We start from the raw sequence: 9612 nt of genomic DNA on the forward strand, positions 1-9612 counted from the left end.
TTATAGAGCTGATTTTCACAAAGCCAAATAAAAAGACATTTGCTTGGTCCGAGGCTTCATTAAACCTGCAACAACAGTTTTTTGGGGGCCATTTGGAGGCATTGGAAACAAGCTGTAAACACGCCACTGACATAAGCTGATATGACGAAGGCAAACAGCCTCTAAACAAGAGTCTTGTATGTGTGTGTGCGTGTGTGTGTGCGTGTGTGAGTGTGTTTGACGTACGTCCAACATTCCCTCTCTTTTTAGCTCTGTTTTGCTTTCCACAAACTTCTGGACCCTATTGGACTCTTTATCTGTTAAACAGCGACGGTTCTAGGAATTTTTAACTGGGGTGGCCCAGTTTTCCACTGAAAAGCGGTGTCCTGCTCAAGTGCTTGCACGTGTTAGTGTTGTTGCAGAAAGAGGAGGTTTTCTTTCCTTTAAAAAAGGCAAAGCAGCATTGCACGGCATCAACCAAACAGCACCTAAATGCTTGTGATGTGTACATAAATGTTTGCTGGGGATCGGCCCATATTCAGTAAGAATATGTGCTCAGGACAGCTGCATTCATGCTTTCTATTTGCCGATCCCCGATAATGTTACGCTGTGAACAACAGATCTGTTATAATTAATATAATTATGGACGAGAGCTAGTAACGTTAGCAGCGCCGCTAACGGCTAACGAACGGAGGTTCCATTCAGTTACATTATGATGTGTTCAGACTCTGTTTATGATTGACTAATACTCAATTTCACTAATGTTATCATGATGTGTTCAAATGTAATCTTGTAAAATGTAGTTTGTGGTGAAAAACTTGAATACATTTAGTTGTTTGACAGATGTTTTCACAGCAATGTAGAATAGATAATATAAATTAATTATGAGCGGTTTTACTTCCTAACACCATCTCCACGCAGCTTATTATACATCCTGAGAACTACTAATGACAATATTTGTTTTAATCAATAGAAACACAATCTTTTATTTCCTAATCATTAGAAGTGTGTGTTTTTATGACGAAAAGTATAACATTTAGAATTTTTGATGGCCTACTAACTTCAGAGCGATTTAAATAAAAAATCGCTGTAGACCAGCACAGCTATAACAAAACAAAACAACAACAACTGTCTGTATCTGCCAATATGGATCATCAATAAGCAGGAATTTGTAGGGGTGGCAGAAATGCATGACGGGGGGCTCTGGAAAGGTATATTTGCTTCCTTTTTCTTTTGTGCCGATTCGATCTGCGATACGCTCCGAACCGTGAGTGTTATGATCCGTTGTACCCTCAGATCCACCTTTTCTGGCAGTCCAGGTTTGGTTGTTTGATCTGCACCAGGGTTGTATTGACCGCTTTTAGACCAGCCCAAACGTACCGTACTAACCGGTGTAAACCGACCTGAGTTTGTTTGAACTAAAAAGAACAGGTCAGGTGGGAAAGAGACCTAAAACTGTATTCTCACGTTCCTCAGAGTATGGAGCTGGCCCGTATGCTACTGAAGACAGTGTAATGTGGTTGAAAGTTTACTGTTTAGAGGCGTTACACCACAAACCCAGTGTTATAACAAGCAGCTGGTGTGTACAGCTGAATCATGAATGAGAGGCTGCAGAAGGATGTGGCTCACTAGGCATATCAGCACAAAGGTGTCCTTTAAAAGAAATGTGATCAACTGTAAGTAGATGATTGTGTAAGATCAACAACGCTGTGGATCAAAACCTCACAACAGAGCTACATGAACCCGTAGAGCCATTAGGAGGCTTGACTTGGCTGTCCAGACAATTGATTGGTACTTCATGGTGACGGTTACTGCCAACCAGGTACGACTGTGAACTGTTGCGTCATGCCACAAAGACAAACAGACTGGTGTAACACACTCCGTGGCTTGCTTTCATTTCTCACTGTGTGCTCTTAAAGGAAAAATAATTAGACAAAGGCTAAATCAATTACATACAAACCCATTTGTAGCGACTCAGCTGTTTCACACTGAAGGACATTGAAGAGAGAGGTGACAAAGGCCATGGAGTATTGGACTCTTTACCACAAAGATACACCTACATAGTTTGAGCCACCAGAGCCTGTGTGTGCTGCAGACTACAGGGGTTTCGGTTAAATTAATGTCAGCCATTGAAAGTATCCAACACACCAGACAGGCTGGCAGTGCACAGATGTGATGACTCACAGGTCAGAGAAAGGCATCCGACGAGTCACTGGGCCAGATGGCCTTAGTCAGCCATGTATGGACTGCATGCTCGCCGTGACTCACCAGACACGGTGGGTAATCCCTCGATACGCTGTGGGGGCTCCACGCTGACTCCCTACTGAACAAATTTACGAGCCCCAGAATGAAATGTAGGATTGCAAACTTAAGCGATCAGAAATGTTCCATAACTATATAACTGATGAAGCTTAAATAACAATATGCGGTTTTGTTTTAAAGGAAAAGAAACAAAGTGAAGTAGCACTTTGAGAGAACTGAAATGACTGCTGTGTTCCTCCAGCAACATGTCACGTTACAGTTCACTTCCATGTCCGTTTAAAGTATCGTCACTTCATAATTTTATCCTTTTAGACATTTGTGTAAGATTGTGGGGAGCACAATGACTTCTTGAGTTAAGGCCAACGTTGCCTTTTGAGAGGACACAGTGACCTTTGACCACCAAAGTCTAATCAGTTCAACCGTGATTCCAGGTGGACGTTTTGAGCCACATTCCTGAGATATCGCATTCAAGAGTGGACAACCTCCGTGGACAAAACAAAATGGCTCAGGCACAGAGGCTTCATGTGTTAAAGCTGCATTCTTTACTAACCACCAGATGGCGACTCCTCTGGTTGTATAGAAGTCTATAGAAAATGACTCTACTTGTCTCTTTATTTATTCCCTCAGTAAACATTGTAAACATGAGTTTATGGTCTCAATCTCTAGTTTCAAGCCTTCTTCAATACAGCATGAAGTTAATTTGGTAAATGATGGTCCATTTAGAGTCAAATAGACCAGTAAGCAGGGTATGCTTTAGGGCAGGCTTACTGTGATTGACAGGTCGCTGGCCTACCAGAGACGTATACGGGGTCTCTACGTCACTCCTCCGCATTCCAAATTCGGTAACTTCTGTTCATTGGTTGCGAAAAAAACCAACATGGCGACGACCGTAATCCAAGATGGTGACGGCGAAGTCGCCCCAAACTCCAGGCTTCAAACGGTAGTCAACAAACCAATGGGTGACGTCACCATGACTACGCCCACTTCCTTATAATCAGTCTGTGGTACTGAAGGTGGGAGGACTGCTGGGATTTGCTTCCAGGATATTTCATGCAGGGCACGCCTCAATATTTATTATTAAAGTGGGTTATTTTTCTTCTCCACGGGACATCATGTAAATATAGTTCCAGCCAGTAACATACTGTATAATGTGACTGTGACATCCTAGGTTCAGATCTGACACTCAACCTTTCTAGGCTCGACGTTTGAAATAAACATGAAAAAATGAATAATGTGAGCCGCTAATTTGATTTGTTGGACGTTCTTATAATGAACAGGGAGGCTGGGTTAGCGGCGGTATAGCTGTGTCTTTGGTTGAGGAATGCCAACAATTCGGGACGTCCATCGTGGGAAAACTGAAAGACAAGCGTGGACAGCGTTTCCCACACTGTGTCCCTGCTTGATAAGGAAGAGGAGCCCAAGAAAAGCAAACAACCAACCCGAAGTGATGCCGCGCTGTCGGCCCCGACTGAATTCCTCCACGTTCGCTGTGCAGTTACAGCACGTCTGCTGCTGTCATCCTGTTGACTGACTGCTGATTTCTTGCCTTTCACTTCATACTTTGTATTAGATTCAATCCAGATTCAAGAATTTTAATCGGTCCTGGATCTGATACTTTTGGGGTTGGCTGTAACTCATGGGGAGATAATTTATAAAGTGGGCCCTGATTCATGATTATCATGTTTAAGTTATTTGGGTTTCACTAAAAAGGGTGTTCACCTGAAAAGAAGACATGGCCCATCTGTGATGCAATAAAACTATTTTAATTTCTTCTAAGGTAAAGTAATTTCAGTATATTTAAGCATATTTTGATAATTATTGGGATAATATCATGTCTACTCTTGATCCCAGCATGATCAAATTGCATCATAACATCCCCTGATGTATACACAATTTTGTAATTGACTGTATGTTAAGTAGTCACGTGTAGTTACTCATACTTTGTACAGTTTAATTGCAGAATCTTTAGTCATTCATTCTGTAATATGCAACATGTATTTGTAGTTATCCAGGTCTGAGGTGGTGGTAAAGCAGCCTATAATTCCTGCAGCTCCTGCTGGGTCAAATGGGGTTTACAATCCCTCCGGTGTGGTATGGTTCTGGAATACCATGCCAGGAGCCACCTGCACATCAGGACTCATTCACACCTATTGATACACCGCAGGAACAGCCTGCGGGAGCAATTTGGGGTCAAACGTCTTGCCCAAGCTATCATCAATATGGACTAGCAGAGCCGGGAATCGAACCATGACCCTCTGATTGAAGGATGTGATTGACTGTGTTTTCCATTGTTCCTTGCTATTGTGACGAGAGGTAAAAGGTTTGATAAGAGATTCATTAGCAGCTCAGATTCACAAATCTGGATGGTTTTCCAAAATGAAACTGACTGAACCACGAGAGAAATGTCCAGAGTGAAACTTTCTGCCTCACGTAGCCCAGTTTATTAAACTATTATACTGTAAGATCCAGTGGAACTGGCCCTGAGATGAAGTAAACCAGCTTTTTAAACCACCAAGTAGTGAGGCAGTCAGAAAAGTCTCCTCTACATCTAACAAGCCGTGAATGAGAAAGCTTGTTGACTAAGCTTTTACGAACAAATAATACACTTATTTGTATAGCGCTTTAATACACTGTATCATGGAAAGTTTTAATGTAATTGTTGACACAAAAGAAATCACTGCGGCCCTATTTAAGATGCATTCACAATGGTGAAATCAGTCTTTTATATGGGCGGTCCTCTGGGGACATCTCTAATATATGCAGCTGTTTTCACGTGTACCCACCCCCCCATCATATGCATGTGTTGATGTGAAAATAAATCAGTGATACAACTGGACATGTTCCCCCGACCTGCTGGTTAAAAGGACTGATGAGTCGGCAGCCAATGACGTTGTAAAAACAGTCAATCGAATATTAGCCGCGGACAGAAAGACACGTGCGTGCACTCCGAAAACACACAATCTCCAGGGCGTAACGACCACTTAAAGTGTTGCACTTCTGTCACTCACCAGGTGGAGCGTGTGGACGCCTGCAGCCCAGGGGAGTGGTTTCCGACTGCTGTCGCTCCTTCTAGAGTTTGGGTTCACGGCGCCCTTCCTGGTCCACCAATGACCTGAAAGTCAACAGCACCTGATGAAAGACGAAGAGAGACACTCTTCAGTTTTACTGCCACATTTGGAGGCACACTGGTATTCAAATAACCAGTGCTTCTGCACACTCACTATTTATGAAACGTGGATGTATACATGTTTGTCACCCTAAAGACCGCGGTGCAGACGTATGGGTCACTGCTGCTCACACATACTACTCTACACCACACTCACTGGCAAAATAATTACATGCAGAACAATTATTTATCACAGGGATCCGAGCTCTTCGTGCAACTGGGTGAGTAATACAACTTATTACATTTGCAATACGACACCAACAAGGGCTACTATGCGTCAACGCAGCCACAGCCGCTAATGCATGAGGAGATGCGTGAGAGATGGGACCCATAAGCAGGATATTAGTGTAGAATAATGCAGGACAAAGAGGACGCGGCCTTTCACTCAGGAGACGAGTGCAGAAGTTCACATGATAAGCTGTGAACTCTGTTAACGCTCCAGTCTGCTGCGTGGGTCAAACGCCACGCTGGTGAACTGACAATCACAATCAATAATGTACTTGTACCCCATTGACACGCGTGTTGTGTGTGTGGGTAACAGAAGTTCTCTTGGTCTGTTGGTCATTGGCTAAGACATATGTTGAAAATAAGTAAGTCAAACATGGTTTATTTTCTTTAAAAAAAATGAATATAGCTGCTCATTCCACTCAATTCGACAAAAACAAAAAAGCTTTATTTTTCCATCATAACCCATCCGTCCATTATCTAAAACAGCTTATCCTAGTCTGGGGGGGGGTTGACATTGGGTGAAACAGGGTACATCCTGGACAGGTCACCAGGCTATCACAGGGCTGACTCCCATCATAATCCGCCCCCCACCCCCGGTAGAATTTGACCAAATGTACCATTAATCCCCGGCCTGCTGATGCTGACTGCAGCTGCTACCTGATGATGTGTGCCCCAGATCTTCGGCTCATCTGGCTCCCTGTGCATGTGATAAACTGGTGAGAAATCAGCCGTCGGGGTGGGGGTGGGGGGGGGGTGGGGGGGCGCTACTGCTGACTTCTTGTTATTGATCTCCACCAAAAAACACTGCAACCAGACTTTTTACACTTATTTAACATATCAGACACGTGCTGAAACACTGTTAAGGGAAATTGATAAACATGACCGAAACATGATAAGCCACAATACTACCCTCCCCCTTGTGCAATCGAGGCAATATCCTCCGTTCACAATCATACAAATATATATATATACATAAAAAGGAGAGGTGGAGTAATATTCCCAGCAGACCAATACTAACTGTAACTTCCATCTACCAGAGGTGTAAACATGCATTTCACTTGGTTTTATATTAATCATGAACAGTGCTGAAACAATAACTCAACTCACTGACTAGAACATGTATAAACCATCAAAGATATTTTCAATATATAGTGAAGACTGCTGCTTATCTTGCACCTTCTCTCATGTCTTAGTGAATAACTGTGTCATTGTAGGCTCAATCAGCATTTAAAAAATATATGTATATATATTTATGGATAATTTCTAGGCCAAATCAATTGAGAAATTATTGAACAGATGAATTGATAATGAAAATACTTATGAGATGCTGGACTAACATTAAAAAGACTGTCCTTAAATCCACCGTTTCCTTCCAGTCTCAGGCCCGTCCTGATAGAGCCTATACGTGGGACAATAGCATAAACAATACTGGATTTTAGAGGAATCCAATATCACAGAAACAAACCACCTGGATGCTTTAGATTTTATTTTATTTTTTAAAGAATTGTGACCAAGTTACATAAGAAGATGGACATTGCACAGTTGCTCTCTGGTGGACAAACACTATAATGGTGAGGGATCTCTGAAGGTGTATTTACTGCACTTCAGCTGCCATGTGGCTGTGAAAATGGGTTCTTTGCCCTGATTGTATGTAGCAATAATTATTATTGTTTACTTGCTTGAAGTTAGAACATGAGGCAAGTGTTCACTGTCCAACTGGTATCTTCCCAGTACACTACTGGGATTCAGACACATCTGCACACACATATGGCTGTGCAGTCATGGGCTGCTGAGAAGACATCTTTCGAGACACATATATATATAAAATATATGTAATACATAATAGTACTTCCTGTGTGAGCCTGAGACACAGGAAACAGTGCGAGTGCTCAACAGGTTGCGTTGTTTTACTTTGTATGCGCCACAAAGCACAACCTGCGCAACTCTTTAACGCATTAAACGCAACAAGTTGGCGAACATGGCACGCGCTAAGGCACGCGGACCGCCAGAAAAACCCTGTGGGATCCGCACGAGGCCGAAGAAAGAAGAGGGTTTCTAGCGTCACTGCAATAAGCTCCACTAGCACAGTGAGCTACAATGCTCCGGTGCTCCGTCACGTCAGAGCACCAGCCGGCACACCGGGCACACCGGGCTGCTGCGCAGGGACAGGTCGCGTGCTAGCAAGACTAGTTCAAAGTGCCCGAGGTACATGTATGTACAAAAGCACCGTTACGTGTTAGTGAGAGGAAACACGCCCCTAGGAGCTCCAAACGCTGCAACAGGAGACGTACCACTTAGGTTAGAAGTGTCCCCGGCGGTATCCTCTTCTTCATCTGCGGGTATGTCGGTAAACTGGCGAGCGACACTCTGGGAAAACATGTATCTCCAACAAGTGTCAGAGAGTTACAGACTCAAAAGATATCGTAGAGTGAAGATGTGTGCTGCGTGTGAGGAAAACTGGCTCATCTTCCGGCTCGGCGAAATAATGTCTGTCACGACGCATGCGCTGTCAGAGAAGGCAACAAGTTTAACATTAGGCCTATAAATTAAAATCAAAATGTGACACGAATGGTAGTTCAAAAAAAACATTTTATTACTTCTCCATCCTGGAAGCAATATGGGAAATCAACTTGTGCGTACATATGTAGTATCCGAAAAAAAGAGCAGAGTGAGATTTCTGTCTTTATCCTCTCCTCTTGCCACCTCGAGCGTAATTACGTTACAATAACTGTATAGGACTCTACCGCCACCTAGTGGACCACCAGAGAAGGTTCGTCTGTCGGGATGTAATCTCTTATTGTCTAATCTGCCCATTGAAAACAAAAGCACTGCAAACTAATTGTAGTCCAAGGGAAATTCTCAGAAATCACAAGTAAATATAAAAAATGGCATATGTCAAACACATGCCAACAAGAGGACTCACACGTACTTAAAACAAGAAGTCCATAATAATTCAGGATTTATCGATGTATCTCCTGGTGTTTCTGTTATTTAGCATTGAACATGTTTTAACCTGCAAACCACTCCCAAGCATGGATAGATTACTGAACGGGCCTGCATTACATTTGCTTGATTGTATTTGTAAAAAAAAATTAAAAAAACATAACCCAGATTCCTCTAACAAACTATATATATATATACGCAAACAAAACAGCAACATCAGGAAGCACACACATTGTCCGACTGTGCATCTTCAAAGACAAACTTCCCCTTTGATTGCCATGCAGAAGTGATCCGATTGATACATACAAACACATCGTTTCATTCAACTGGTTAAAACATCATCAATTCGGGACTTCTACTGCCAGATGTGCTGCAGCATTTACTCCAGCTGTCTGCCATGGTGTTGTGCTTCACACCAGCAGGTGGTGACCAAGGGCTGTGCTTTCCAGTACGTCCCCATGTTCTGCATGCCACTTCATCTCATGCAAGTTGAACCTGCCACAATAAGACGTATTCAGTTCATTGTGTTGCATCCGTCCATTTCTCTGCATACAGTCAGTTAAAAGCTAAAAAGTTGAAGACCACATTTAGCTGCACATATAGATTTTGCACAACACATATCAAGGCAGTCTTATCAACTGTATTGCATACGTGTGTTTGCATGTGTGTGTGTGTGTGAGAGTCATTTTGATCCTCAGATATGTCGCAGTGTTTTTATTTTGGTAAAAGCAGGTTTCCGCCCACGTAACCCCTGACTCTGTTTAGATAAAAAATAATGACGCTTATTAATCTTCTGCCACTTTTTCCAAACATCAACCACACTGCACTGGATCTCACGCATATACATTTGTCCCGCACCCAGCCACCGCCTTCATCGCCCATGCATCACTCAGATCTGTCTATAAATCTGCTCTCACTTTAATGAGTAGAGAGGTAATCAACAAGAAGTGATGCAGGCGTGGTAATAAATTCTGCAGGAATACTAATTAGGGTTTTGAAGGGTCAGAGGGACTGTGCCCACGACATAAAGCACC

At 42.8% G+C, this 9612-nt stretch overlaps 1 protein-coding gene across 2 annotated transcripts in view; it reads right to left on the minus strand.

Annotated features, from left to right (window-relative positions):
- LOC117728204 (neurocalcin-delta A) overlaps positions 1–8107 on the minus strand; it is a 50560-nt gene extending 42453 nt beyond the window's left edge. Inside the window, exons 1-2 of one of the 2 annotated variants that reach the window (XM_034528993.1) lie at positions 7927–8107; positions 5250–5353 (exon numbers count right to left, since the gene is read on the minus strand). The gene's annotated coding sequence lies outside the window, so the exon portion shown is untranslated. Of the gene's footprint in view, positions 1–5249; positions 5371–7926 lie in introns of both variants that reach the window. The other variant, XM_034528992.1, reaches the window with a different exon arrangement.
- Positions 8108–9612: the final 1505 nt, after the last annotated feature.

This window comes from Cyclopterus lumpus, chromosome 25 (genome assembly GCF_009769545.1).
Source record: "Cyclopterus lumpus isolate fCycLum1 chromosome 25, fCycLum1.pri, whole genome shotgun sequence".
Classification (NCBI taxonomy): Eukaryota; Metazoa; Chordata; class Actinopteri; order Perciformes; family Cyclopteridae; genus Cyclopterus; species Cyclopterus lumpus.